Consider the following 15,441-nt stretch of genomic DNA (forward strand, 5'->3'; position numbering starts at 1 on the left):
CCCTTTACTCAGTACTTTTCTAAAGCACCGTTGGCAGCGATCACAGCCTCAAGCTTTCTTGGGGATGACACTACAAGCTTGGCACACCTGTATTTGGGGAGTTTCTCCCATTCAACATGCTCTGTCATGTTGGATGGGGAGCATCGCTGCACAGCTATTTTCAGATCGGGTTCAAGCCCAGGCTCTGGCTGGGCCACTCAAGGACATTTAGAGACTTGTCCCGAAGCCACTCCTGCGTTGTCTTGGCTGTGTGCTTAGGGTCATTGTCCTGTTGGAAGGTGAACCTCCGCCCCAGTCTGAGGTCCTGAGCACTCTGGAGCAGGTTTTCATCAAGGATCTTTCTCAATCCTGACTTGTCTCCCAGTTCCTGCCACTGAAAAACATCCCCACAGCAATATGCTGCCACCACCATGCTTCACCATAAGGATGGTGCCAGGTTTCCTCCAGACGTGACGCTTGGCATTCATGCCAAAGAGTTCAATCTTGGTTTCATCAGACCAGAGAATCTTGTTTCACATGGTCAGAGTCCTTTAGGTGCCTTTTGGCAAACTCCAAGTGGGCTGTCATGTGCCTTTTACTGAGGAGTGGCGTCCGTCTGGCCACTATACCATAAAGGCCTGATTGGCGGAGTGCTGCAGAGATGGTTGTCCTTCAGGAAGGTTCTCCCATCTCCACAGAGGAACTCTGGAGCTCTGTCAGAGTGACCATTGGGTTCTTGGTCACCTCCCTGACCAAGGCCCTTCTCCCCTGATTGCTCAGTTATGCCGGGCGGCCAGCTCTAAGAAGAGTATTGTTGTTTCCAAACTTCTTCCATTTAAGAATGATGGAGGCCATCAATGATGTGTTCTTGGGGACCTTCAATGCTGCAGAAATTTTTTGGTACCCTTCCCCAGATCTGTGCCTTGACACAATCCTGTCTCAGAGCTCTACGGATAATTTGTTTGACCTCATGGCTTGGTTTTTGCACTGTCAACTGTGGGACCTTATATAGACAGGTCTGTGCCTTTCCAAATCATGTCCAATCAATTGAATTTACCACAGGTGGACTCCAATCAAATTGTAGAAACATTTCAATGATGATCAATGGAAACAGGATGCACCTGAGCAAAATTTTGAGTCTCAGAGCAAAGGGTCTTAATACTTATGTAAATAAGGTATTTTTTAAATATTTTTTTTTATAAATGTGCAAGCATTTCAAAAAAACTGTTTTTGCTTTGTCATTATGGGGTATTGTGTGTAGATTGATGAGAATTTTTATTTATTTAATCAATTTTAGAATAAGGCTGTAATGTAACAAAATGTGGAAAAAGTCAAGGGGTCTGAATACTTTCTGAATTCATGTATATGTCAGCCCAATCGGAAATGACCTTTTTCTATCGCGGAATCTGTAACACTTCAGCTTTAAAGATTGAATAGAGCCCCTAGTATTTAAACTCAGTGGAGTTTAGAACCTCTGTTAGAACTAGTATTATAAGTTGCTGAAGCACACCAGATGATAGATAGCCTGACACATGTGGAATGACACAACCAATCAATGGACCACAATGTCAAATACTAGTGGAATACGTCATGTGTAGCTGGGGAATTGTGTAAAATAATCATGAGAACAACAATAATATGTCCAAATCTTGAAACATTATTGTCACCCTAACCTGCTACACTGAGGGTCGTTATGGTATCTATGAATGAAAAAACACAAACTGTCATCAGGGATAGTAGAGCTGGAGCTGCCACCGCCTTTGGTCAGCAATCATCAGAGCCATTTGTACACTGTAATACAGATCATAATACTTCATTAAAGGATGAATATAGATATTGTACAAACAACCATCTAAAATTCATTTTCATATCAGGCTAAATTCACCTCAGACACCAATGCAGGTGGGGTGTGCTCTGTGTTGGTTTAGCCTGAACTGGCTGTTAATGATAACTGCTGTTACCTACTGGTCTTACCAGTAATTCATAGGATAGTTATGCAAGTTTTCAGTTTTTTTATACCTAGAGTAATGCCACATGGTTAGGAGTTGAGTGTAGTGTTGCCAGGATTAGATATCAGAGCATAGAAACCTTATCAAGAGTTTCTATGCTAATAACGTCCATAATATTTGTTTACCAATGCTTTGGATACAAATGGCCTGCTTCAATTCATACTGTTTTCTATGGGAGCCAACTATTAATGATATTGGACTACACTGACCGTTAGATATAACGGGGTCTTAGAGTGTTATAATGCTATATATCACGTACTGTACAGAAGCCTGCTGTAAGTGTTATTAACATGACACAGATGCTATTGAAACTGTGTATCATCCAATGATTTCAATGATCAGGGATCCAATGATTTTTGCAAATTTGCAAATTCAGGCATTAGAGATTAAGCTTTTAGTTTGCATTGACCTGCCACCTACCACAACTGTACTGTTAGTGATAAGTGTTCTTTACCAAGGGACATTAGTGAAAAAGTGACTGGATCACAATGGTGTTCAGTCAGAGGAACAAGATGATGTCCTTCTGTGTGTAAACATTTTAAGATAACATAACTTGGAAAGGAACAAAGAAATCCCAGTCAAAAAGCCCCAATATCAATTGCCTGTAAAGAGAACTTGAAATTGTATTTTTTTTACTCTGTTTTAAACCAAATGCTGTATAAGTTAGGTAATATCATGAGTCTAGTGTTGCTCTCTAGCGATATGTTTTTGTGGAACAAAAACCTATATTACTTGAGGTGTCAAACAAGGGTGATGTACTGTAGGTAGGACACCATGTGTATCTATGGAAATAAAAGCGGAGTCAGACACCATTTCAGTTGATGAGATAGTGTGTCCCTGTTGTAGGCTTAGTTGTATAATATCTTCACTACAAGTCATATATTTCCTGTTGTAACTCGTGTTTTATATTTTACTGCCGAACCCATAAGTTCTCTGGTGGAGGTAATGTAAAATATCTTCAACCAGAAATAAGGGTTGTTATACCCAGGCACTAAGCTATCAGCTCTCTTCACTTCTGGCCTGAAATGTCAAATACAGAAAGGGTACAAATGTCATATTTTATCATTTGACATATGAATGCAGAAGGCAATAGTACAAAGTACAACTTGTCACTCAACACAGTCACACTGAAAGTCTCTAACAGAATGATCTCATAGTACCACATACTGTAGGCATGTTGTATAACCTGATAACTGGCACACTTTTAATAGGCATTCTGTCTTACCTTACAAACAACGTCAAGCTTCCTCATATTTGAATTGCAAGGAGCACACAATATTAGACTTCTTCAGGTTTTGTACTTTTCTTTTTTATTTACTGTTAATGCAATACCATAACAGTGACCCTTTCAAACGCTTGTTTATGTTAAGATGACATCGGCATTATGTATTTTCAGTCTCTCCCTGGATTGGCTACTCTTTCAAATTTCAAATGAGTATTAAAAAAGGTAGGAAATAATGGGCCAGTTTCCCAGATCCAAGACTAAAAGGCATTCTCAATGGAGATTCTGAGAGATATATTGAGTGAATATTACATTTACATAAGTATTCAGACCCTTTACTCAGTACTTTTCTGAAGCACCTTTGGCAGCGATCACAGCCTCGAGCTTTCTTGAGGATGACACTACAAGCTTGGCACACCTGTATTTGGGGAGTTTCTCCCATTCAACATGCTCTGTCATGTTGGATGGGGAGCATCGCTGCACAGCTATTTTCAGATCGGGTTCAAGCCCAGGCTCTGGCTGGGCCACTCAAGGACATTTAGAGACTTGTCCCGAAGCCACTCCTGCGTTGTCTTGGCTGTGTGCTTAGGGTCATTGTCCTGTTGGAAGGTGAACCTCCGCCCCAGTCTGAGGTCCTGAGCACTCTGGAGCAGGTTTTCATCAAGGATCTTTCTCGATCCTGACTTGTCTCCCAGTTCCTGCCACTGAAAAACATCCCCACAGCAATATGCTGCCACCACCATGCTTCACCATAAGGATGGTGCCAGGTTTCCTCCAGACGTGACGCTTGGCATTCATGCCAAAGAGTTCAATCTTGGTTTCATCAGACCAGAGAATCTTGTTTCAAATGGTCAGAGTCCTTTAGGTGCCTTTTGGCAAACTCCAAGTGGGCTGTCATGTGCCTTTTACTGAGGAGTGGCGTCCGTCTGGCCACTATACCATAAAGGCCTGATTGGCGGAGTGCTGCAGAGATGGTTGTCCTTCAGGAAGGTTCTCCCATCTCCACAGAGGAACTCTGGAGCTCTGTCAAAGTGACCATTAGGTTCTTGGTCACCTCCCTGACCAAGGCCCTTCTCCCCCGATTGCTCAGTTATGCCGGGCGGCCAGCTCTAAGAAGAGTATTGTTGTTTCCAAACTTCTTCCATTTAAGAATGATGGAGGCCATCAATTATGTGTTCTTGGGGACCTTCAATGCTGCAGACATTTTTTGGTACCCTTCCCCAGATCTGTGCCTTGACACAATCCTGTCTCAGAGATCTACGGATAATTTGTTTGACCTCATGGCTTGGTTTTTGCACTGTCAACTGTGGGACCTTATATAGACAGGTCTGTGCCTTTCCAAATCATGTCCAATCAATTGAATTTACCACAGGTGGACTCCAATCAAATTGTAAAAACATTTCAAGGATGATCAATGGAAACAGGATGCACCTGAGCAAAATTTTGAGTCTCAGAGCAAAGGGTCTTAATACTTATGTAAATAAGGTATTTTTTTAATATTTTTTTGTTATAAATGTGCAAACATTTCAAAAAAACTGTTTTTGCTTTGTCATTATGGGGTATTGGTAGATTGATGAGAAATTTTATTTATTCAATCAATTTTAGAATAAGGCTGTAATGTAACAAAATGTGGAAAAAGTCAAGGGGTCTGAATACTTTCTGAATTCATGTATATGTCGGCCCAATCGGAAATGACCTTTTTCTATCGCGGAATCTGTAACACTTCAGCTTTAAAGATTGAATAGAGCCCCTAGTATTTAAACTCAGTGGAGTTTAGAACCTCTGTTAGAACTAGTATTATAAGTTGCTGAAGCACACCAGATGATAGATAGCCTGACACATGTGGAATGACACAACCAATCAATGGACCACAATGTCAAATACTAGTGGAATACGTCATGTGTAGCTGGGGAATTGTGTAAAATAATCATGAGAACAACAATAATATGTCCAAATCTTGAAACATTATTATCACCCTAACCTGCTACACTGAGGGTCGTTATGGTATCTATGAATGAAAAAACACAAACTGTCATCAGGGATAGTAGAGCTGGAGCTGCCACCGCCTTTGGTCAGCAATCATCAGAGCCATTTGTACACTGTAATACAGATCATAATACTTCATTAAAGGATGAATATAGATATTGTACAAACAACCATCTAAAATTCATTTTCATATCAGGCTAAATTCACCTCAGACACCAATGCAGGTGGGGTGTGCTCTGTGTTGGTTTAGCCTGAACTGGCTGTTAATGATAACTGCTGTTACCTACTGGTCTTACCAGTAATTCATAGAAGGGCATTGTTCCTGTATTAGTTTTCAGCTCGGCTATATAACACAATCTGTACCCTCTGGGAAAAACGTATTTAAAGTCTGTGGAATGTGGATGTCTCTGTTCAATTACCTCAGAGTAGGAGCGCTTATCTTGGATCAGTTTAGCCTTTTCTATGATCCTAGATCAGCACTTCTACTCTAGGACGCTTTATGAATACGAGCCCAGGTCTCAGATGAATGTTACGTCTGAATATCGGAAGAGATTTCTGCAGCGAATTACACTTTTTATTTATAGTACTCCAAAAAATAAGGGTGGAAAATTGACATATAAAGCATGGCACAAGGTTTGATGATTGTATTGATATTGGCAACAAATCCTATCACAGTATTGAACAGTGTTTCTACTATACAGTGCCTTGCAAAAGTATTCATCCCCCTTGGTGTTTTTCCTATTTTGTTGCATTACAACCTGTAATTTAAATGGATTTGTATTTGTATTTCATGTAATGGACATACACAAAATGGTCCAAATTGGAAAAGTGGTGCGTGCATATGTATTCACCCACTATGCTATGAAGCCCCTAAATAAGATCTGGTACAACCAATTACCTTCAGAAGTCACATAATTAGTTAAATAAATTCCACCTGTGTGCAATCTAAGTGTCACATGATCTCAGTATATATACACCTGTTCTGAAAGGCCCCAGAGTCTGCAACACCACTAAGCAAGGGGCACCACCAAGCAAGGGGCACCACCAAGCAAGCGGCACCATGAAGACCAAGGAGCACAGGTCAGGAACTAAGTTGTGGAGAAGTACAGATCAGGGTTGGGTTATAAAAAAAAAATCCTAAACTTTTAATATCCCATGGAGCACCATTAAATCCATTATTAAAAAATTGAAAGAATATGGCACCACAACAAACCTGCCAAGAGAGGGCCGCCCACCAAAACTCACGGACCAGGCAAGGAGGGCATTAATCAGAGAGGCAACAAAGAGACCAAAGATAACCCTGAAGGAGCTGCAAAACTCCACAGCAGAGATTGGAGTATCTGTCCATAGGACCACTTTAAGCCATACACTCCACAGAGCTGGGCTTTACAGAAGAGTGGCCAAAAAAAAGCCACTGCTTAAAGAAAAAAATTCGCCAAAAGGCATGTGGGAGACTCCCCAAACATATGGAAGAAGGTACTCTGGTCAGATGAGACTAAAATGTAGCTTTTTGGCCATCAAGGAAAACGTTATGTCTGGCGCAAACCCAACACCTCTCATCACCCCAAGAACACCATCCCCACAGTGAAGCAGGGTGGTGGTTGCTGTACACCTGCGGGGGGGGGGGGGGGGGATAGTTATGCAAGTTTTCAGTTTTTTTATACCTAGAGTAATGCCACATGGTTAGGAGTTGAGTGTAGTGTTGCCAGGATTAGATATCAGAGCATAGAAACCTTATCAAGAGTTTATATGCTAATAACGTCCATAATATTTGTTTACCAATGCTTTGGATACAAATGGCCTGCTTCAATTCATACTGTTATCTATGGGAGCCAACTATTAATGATATTGGACTACACTGACCGTTAGATATAACGGGGTCTTAGAGTGTTATAATGCTATATATCACGTACTGTACAGAAGCCTGCTGTAAGTGTTATTAACATGACACAGATGCTATTGAAACTGTGTATCATCCAATGATTTCAATGATCAGGGATCCAATGATTTTTGCAAATTTGCAAATTCAGGCATTAGAGATTAAGCTTTTAGTTTGCATTGACCTGCCACCTACCACAACTGTACTGTTAGTGATAAGTGTTCTTTACCAAGGGACATTAGTGAAAAAGTGACTGGATCTCAATGGTGTTCAGTCAGAGGAACAAGATGATGTCCTTCTGTGTGTAAACATTTTAAGATAACATAACTTGGAAAGGAACAAAGAAAACCCAGTCAAAAAGCCCCAATATCAATTGCCTGTAAAGAGAACTTGAAATTGTATTTTTTTTACTCTGTTTTAAACCAAATGCTGTATAAGTTAGGTAATATCATGAGTCTAGTGTTGCTCTCTAGCGATATGTTTTTGTGGAACAAAAACCTATATTACTTGAGGTGTCAAACAAGGGTGATGTACTGTAGGTAGGACACCATGTGTATCTATGGAAATAAAAGCGGAGTCAGACACCATTTCAGTTGATGAGATAGTGTGTCCCTGTTGTAGGCTTAGTTGTATAATATCTTCACCACAAGTCATTTATTTCCTGTTGTAACTCGTGTTTTATATTTTACTGCCGAACCCATAAGTTCTCTGGTGGAGGTAATGTAAAATATATTCAACCAGAAATAAGGGTTGTTATACCCAGGCACTAAGCTATCAGCTCTCTTCACTTCTGGCCTGATATGTCAAATACAGAAAGTGTACAAATGTCATATTTTATCATTTGACATATGAATGCAGAAGGCAATAGTACAAAGTACAACTTGTCACTCAACACAGTCACACTGAAAGTCTCTAACAGAATGATCTCATAGTACCACATACTGTAGGCATGTTGTATAACCTGATAACTGGCACACTTTTAATAGGCATTCTGTCTTACCTTACAAACAACGTCAAGCTTCCTCATATTTGAATTGCAAGGAGCACACAATATTAGACTTCTTCAGGTTTTGTACTTTTCTTTTTTATTTACTGTTAATGCAATACCATAACAGTGACCCTTTCAAACGCTTGTTTATGTTAAGATGACATCGGCATTATGTATTTTCAGTCTCTCCCTGGATTGGCTACTCTTTCAAATTTCAAATGAGTATTAAAAAAGGTAGGAAATAATGGGCCAGTTTCCCAGATCCAAGACTAAAAGGCATTCTCAATGGAGATTCTGAGAGATATATTGAGTGAATATTACATTTACATAACTATTCAGACCCTTTACTCAGTACTTTTCTGAAGCACCTTTGGCAGCGATCACAGCCTCGAGCTTTCTTGAGGATGACACTACAAGCTTGGCACACCTGTATTTGGGGAGTTTCTCCCATTCAACATGCTCTGTCATGTTGGATGGGGAGCATCGCTGCACAGCTATTTTCAGATCGGGTTCAAGCCCAGGCTCTGGCTGGGCCACTCAAGGACATTTAGAGACTTGTCCCGAAGCCACTCCTGCGTTGTCTTGGCTGTGTGCTTAGGGTCATTGTCCTGTTGGAAGGTGAACCTCCGCCCCAGTCTGAGGTCCTGAGCACTCTGGAGCAGGTTTTCATCAAGGATCTTTCTCGATCCTGACTTGTCTCCCAGTTCCTGCCACTGAAAAACATCCCCACAGCAATATGCTGCCACCACCATGCTTCACCATAAGGATGGTGCCAGGTTTCCTCCAGACGTGACGCTTGGCATTCATGCCAAAGAGTTCAATCTTGGTTTCATCAGACCAGATAATCTTGTTTCAAATGGTCAGAGTCCTTTAGGTGCCTTTTGGCAAACTCCAAGTGGGCTGTCATGTGCCTTTTACTGAGGAGTGGCGTCCGTCTGGCCACTATACCATAAAGGCCTGATTGGCGGAGTGCTGCAGAGATGGTTGTCCTTCAGGAAGGTTCTCCCATCTCCACAGAGGAACTCTGGAGCTCTGTCAAAGTGACCATTAGGTTCTTGGTCACCTCCCTGACCAAGGCCCTTCTCCCCCGATTGCTCAGTTATGCCGGGCGGCCAGCTCTAAGAAGAGTATTGTTGTTTCCAAACTTCTTCCATTTAAGAATGATGGAGGCCATCAATTATGTGTTCTTGGGGACCTTCAATGCTGCAGACATTTTTTGGTACCCTTCCCCAGATCTGTGCCTTGACACAATCCTGTCTCAGAGATCTACGGATAATTTGTTTGACCTCATGGCTTGGTTTTTGCACTGTCAACTGTGGGACCTTATATAGACAGGTCTGTGCCTTTCCAAATCATGTCCAATCAATTGAATTTACCACAGGTGGACTCCAATCAAATTGTAAAAACATTTCAAGGATGATCAATGGAAACAGGATGCACCTGAGCAAAATTTTGAGTCTCAGAGCAAAGGGTCTTAATACTTATGTAAATAAGGTATTTTTTAAATATTTTTTTGTTATAAATGTGCAAACATTTCAAAAAAACTGTTTTTGCTTTGTCATTATGGGGTATTGGTAGATTGATGAGAATTTTTATTTATTCAATCAATTTTAGAATAAGGCTGTAATGTAACAAAATGTGGAAAAAGTCAAGGGGTCTGAATACTTTCTGAATTCATGTATATGTCGGCCCAATCGGAAATGACCTTTTTCTATCGCGGAATCTGTAACACTTCAGCTTTAAAGATTGAATAGAGCCCCTAGTATTTAAACTCAGTGGAGTTTAGAACCTCTGTTAGAACTAGTATTATAAGTTGCTGAAGCACACCAGATGATAGATAGCCTGACACATGTGGAATGACACAACCAATCAATGGACCACAATGTCAAATACTAGTGGAATACGTCATGTGTAGCTGGGGAATTGTGTAAAATAATCATGAGAACAACAATAATATGTCCAAATCTTGAAACATTATTATCACCCTAACCTGCTACACTGAGGGTCGTTATGGTATCTATGAATGAAAAAACACAAACTGTCATCAGGGATAGTAGAGCTGGAGCTGCCACCGCCTTTGGTCAGCAATCATCAGAGCCATTTGTACACTGTAATACAGATCATAATACTTCATTAAAGGATGAATATAGATATTGTACAAACAGCCATCTAAAATTCATTTTCATATCAGGCTAAATTCACCTCAGACACCAATGCAGGTGGGGTGTGCTCTGTGTTGGTTTAGCCTGAACTGGCTGTTAATGATAACTGCTGTTACCTACTGGTCTTACCAGTAATTCATAGAAGGGCATTGTTCCTGTATTAGTTTTCAGCTCGGCTATATAACACAATCTGTACCCTCTGGGAAAAACGTATTTAAAGTCTGTGGAATGTGGATGTCTCTGTTCAATTACCTCAGAGTAGGAGCACTTATCTTGGATCAGTTTAGCCTTTTCTATGATCCTAGATCAGCACTTCTACTCTAGGACGCTTTATGAATACGAGCCCAGGTCTCAGATGAATGTTACGTCTGAATATCGGAAGAGATTTCTGCAGCGAATTACACTTTTTATTTATAGTACTCCAAAAAATAAGGGTGGAAAATTGACATATAAAGCATGGCACAAGGTTTGATGATTGTATTGATATTGGCAACAAATCCTATCACAGTATTGAACAGTGTTTCTACTATACAGTGCCTTGCAAAAGTATTCATCCCCCTTGGTGTTTTTCCTATTTTGTTGCATTACAACCTGTAATTTAAATGGATTTGTATTTGTATTTCATGTAATGGACATACACAAAATGGTCCAAATTGGAAAAGTGGTGTGTGCATATGTATTCACCCACTTTGCTATGAAGCCCCTAAATAAGATCTGGTACAACCAATTACCTTCAGAAGTCACATAATTAGTTAAATAAAGTCCACCTGTGTGCAATCTAAGTGTCACATGATCTCAGTATATATACACCTGTTCTGAAAGGCCCCAGAGTCTGCAACACCACTAAGCAAGGGTCACCACCAAGCAAGGGGCACCACCAAGCAAGCGGCACCATGAAGACCAAGGAGCACAGGTCAGGAACAAAGTTGTGGAGAAGTACAGATCAGGGTTGGGTTATAAAAAAAATATCCTAAACTTTTAATATCCCACGGAGCACCATTAAATCCATTATTAAAAAATGGAAAGAATATGGCACCACAACAAACCTGCCAAGAGAGGGCCGCCCACCAAAACTCACGGACCAGGCAAGGAGGGCATTAATCAGAGAGGCAACAAAGAGACCAAAGATAACCCTGAAGGAGCTGCAAAACTCCCCAGCAGAGATTGGAGTATCTGTCCATAGGACCACTTTAAGCCATACACTCCACAGAGCTGGGCTTTACAGAAGACTGGCCAAAAAAAAGCCACTGCTTAAAGAAAAAAATTCGCCAAAAGGCATGTGGGAGACTCCCCAAACATATGGAAGAAGGTACTCTGGTCAGATGAGACAAAAATGTAGCTTTTTGGCCATCAAGGAAAACGTTATGTCTGGCGCAAACCCAACACCTCTCATCACCCCAAGAACACCATCGCCACAGTGAAGCAGGGTGGTGGTTGCTGTACACCTGCGGGGGGGGGGGGGGGGGGGGGGGGGAATAGTTATGCACGCTAAAGTTTTCTGTTTTTTTATACCTACAGTAATGCCACATGGTTAGGAGTTGAGTGTAGTGTTGCCAGGATTAGATATCAGAGCATAGAAACCTTATCAAGAGTTTCTATGCTAATAACGTCCATAATATTTGTTCACCAATGCTTTGGATACAAATGGCCTGCTTCAATTCATACTGTTTTCTATGGGAGCCAACTATTAATGATATTGGACTACACTGAGCGTTAGATATAACTGGGTCTTAGAGTGTTATAATGCTATATATCACGTACTGTACAGAAGCCTGCTGTAAGTGTTATTAACATGACACAGATGCTATTGAAACTGTGTATCATCCAATGATTTCAATGATCAGAGATCCAATGATTTTTGCAAATTTGCAAATTCAGGCATTAGAGATTAAGCTTTTAGTTTGCATTGACCTGCCACCTACCCCAACTGTACTGTTAGTGATAAGTGTTCTTTACCAAGGGACATTAGTGAAAAAGTGACTGGATCTCAATGGTGTTCAGTCAGAGGAACAAGATGATGTCCTTCTGTGTGTAAACATTTTAAGATAACATAACTTGGAAAGGAACAAAGAAAACCCAGTCAAAAAGCCCCAATATCAATTGCCTGTAAAGAGAACTTGAAATTGTATTTTTTTTACTCTGTTTTAAACCAAATGCTGTATAAGTTAGGTAATATCATGAGTCTAGTGTTGCTCTCTAGCGATATGTTTTTGTGGAACAAAAACCTATATTACTTGAGGTGTCAAACAAGGGTGATGTACTGTAGGTAGGACACAATGTGTATCTATGGAAATAAAAGCGGAGTCAGACACCATTTCAGTTGATGAGATAGTGTGTCCCTGTTGTAGGCTTAGTTGTATTATATCTTCACTACAAGTCATATATTTCCTGTTGTAACTCGTGTTTTATATTTTACTGCCGAACCCATAAGTTCTCTGGTGGAGGTAATGTAAAATATCTTCAACCAGAAATAAGGGTTGTTATACCCAGGCACTAAGCTATCAGCTCTCTTCACTTCTGGCCTGATATGTCAAATACAGAAAGGGTACAAATGTCATATTTTATCATTTGACATATGAATGCAGAAGGCAATAGTACAAAGTACAACTTGTCACTCAACACAGTCACACTGAAAGTCTCTAACAGAATGATCTCATAGTACCACATACTGTAGGCATGTTGTATAACCTGATAACTGGCACACTTTTAATAGGCATTCTGTCTTACCTTACAAACAACGTCAAGCTTCCTCATATTTGAATTGCAAGGAGCACACAATATTAGACTTCTTCAGGTTTTGTACTTTTCTTTTTTATTTACTGTTAATGCAATACCATAACAGTGACCCTTTCAAACGCTTGTTTATGTTAAGATGACATCGGCATTATGTATTTTCAGTCTCTCCCTGGATTGGCTACTCTTTCAAATTTCAAATGAGTATTAAAAAAGGTAGGAAATAATGGGCCAGTTTCCCAGATCCAAGACTAAAAGGCATTCTCAATGGAGATTCTGAGAGATATATTGAGTGAATATTACATTTACATAAGTATTCAGACCCTTTATCCAGTACTTTTCTGAAGCACCTTTGGCAGCGATCACAGCCTCGAGCTTTCTTGAGGATGACACTACAAGCTTGGCACACCTGTATTTGGGGAGTTTCTCCCATTCAACATGCTCTGTCATGTTGGATGGGGAGCATCGCTGCACAGCTATTTTCAGATCGGGTTCAAGCCCAGGCTCTGGCTGGGCCACTCAAGGACATTTAGAGACTTGTCCCGAAGCCACTCCTGCGTTGTCTTGGCTGTGTGCTTAGGGTCATTGTCCTGTTGGAAGGTGAACCTCCGCCCCAGTCTGAGGTCCTGAGCACTCTGGAGCAGGTTTTCATCAAGGATCTTTCTCGATCCTGACTTGTCTCCCAGTTCCTGCCACTGAAAAACATCCCCACAGCAATATGCTGCCACCACCATGCTTCACCATAAGGATGGTGCCAGGTTTCCTCCAGACGTGACGCTTGGCATTCATGCCAAAGAGTTCAATCTTGGTTTCATCAGACCAGAGAATCTTGTTTCAAATGGTCAGAGTCCTTTAGGTGCCTTTTGGCAAACTCCAAGTGGGCTGTCATGTGCCTTTTACTGAGGAGTGGCGTCCGTCTGGCCACTATACCATAAAGGCCTGATTGGCGGAGTGCTGCAGAGATGGTTGTCCTTCAGGAAGGTTCTCCCATCTCCACAGAGGAACTCTGGAGCTCTGTCAAAGTGACCATTAGGTTCTTGGTCACCTCCCTGACCAAGGCCCTTCTCCCCCGATTGCTCAGTTATGCCGGGCGGCCAGCTCTAAGAAGAGTATTGTTGTTTCCAAACTTCTTCCATTTAAGAATGATGGAGGCCATCAATTATGTGTTCTTGGGGACCTTCAATGCTGCAGACATTTTTTGGTACCCTTCCCCAGATCTGTGCCTTGACACAATCCTGTCTCAGAGATCTACGGATAATTTGTTTGACCTCATGGCTTGGTTTTTGCACTGTCAACTGTGGGACCTTATATAGACAGGTCTGTGCCTTTCCAAATCATGTCCAATCAATTGAATTTACCACAGGTGGACTCCAATCAAATTGTAAAAACATTTCAAGGATGATCAATGGAAACAGGATGCACCTGAGCAAAATTTTGAGTCTCAGAGCAAAGGGTCTTAATACTTATGTAAATAAGGTATTTTTTAAATATTTTTTTTTATAAATGTGCAAACATTTCAAAAAAACTGTTTTTGCTTTGTCATTATGGGGTATTGTGTGTAGATTGATGAGAATTTTTATTTATTTAATCAATTTTAGAATAAGGCTGTAATGTAACAAAATGTGGAAAAAGTCAAGGGGTCTGAATACTTTCTGAATTCATGTATATGTCGGCCCAATCGGAAATGACCTTTTTCTATCGCGGAATCTGTAACACTTCAGCTTTAAAGATTGAATAGAGCCCCTAGTATTTAAACTCAGTGGAGTTTAGAACCTCTGTTAGAACTAGTATTATAAGTTGCTGAAGCACACCAGATGATAGATAGCCTGACACATGTGGAATGACACAACCAATCAATGGACCACAATGTCAAATACTAGTGGAATACGTCATGTGTAGCTGGGGAATTGTGTAAAATAATCATGAGAACAACAATAATATGTCCAAATCTTGAAACATTATTATCACCCTAACCTGCTACACTGAGGGTCGTTATGGTATCTATGAATGAAAAAACACAAACTGTCATCAGGGATAGTAGAGCTGGAGCTGCCACCGCCTTTGGTCAGCAATCATCAGAGCCATTTGTACACTGTAATACAGATCATAATACTTCATTAAAGGATGAATATAGATATTGTACAAACAACCATCTAAAATTCATTTTCATATCAGGCTAAATTCACCTCAGACACCAATGCAGGTGGGGTGTGCTCTGTGTTGGTTTAGCCTGAACTGGCTGTTAATGATAACTGCTGTTACCTACTGGTCTTACCAGTAATTCATAGAAGGGCATTGTTCCTGTATTAGTTTTCAGCTCGGCTATATAACACAATCTGTACCCTCTGGGAAGAACGTATTTAAAGTCTGTGGAATGTGGATGTCTCTGTTCAATTACCTCAGAGTAGGAGCACTTATCTTGGATCAGTTTAGCCTTTTCTATGATCCTAGATCAGCACTTCTACTCTAGGACGCTTTATGAA

This window comes from Coregonus lavaretus (assembly GCF_964263955.1).
Source record: "Coregonus lavaretus genome assembly, chromosome: 12".
Taxonomy (NCBI): Eukaryota; Metazoa; Chordata; class Actinopteri; order Salmoniformes; family Salmonidae; genus Coregonus; species Coregonus lavaretus.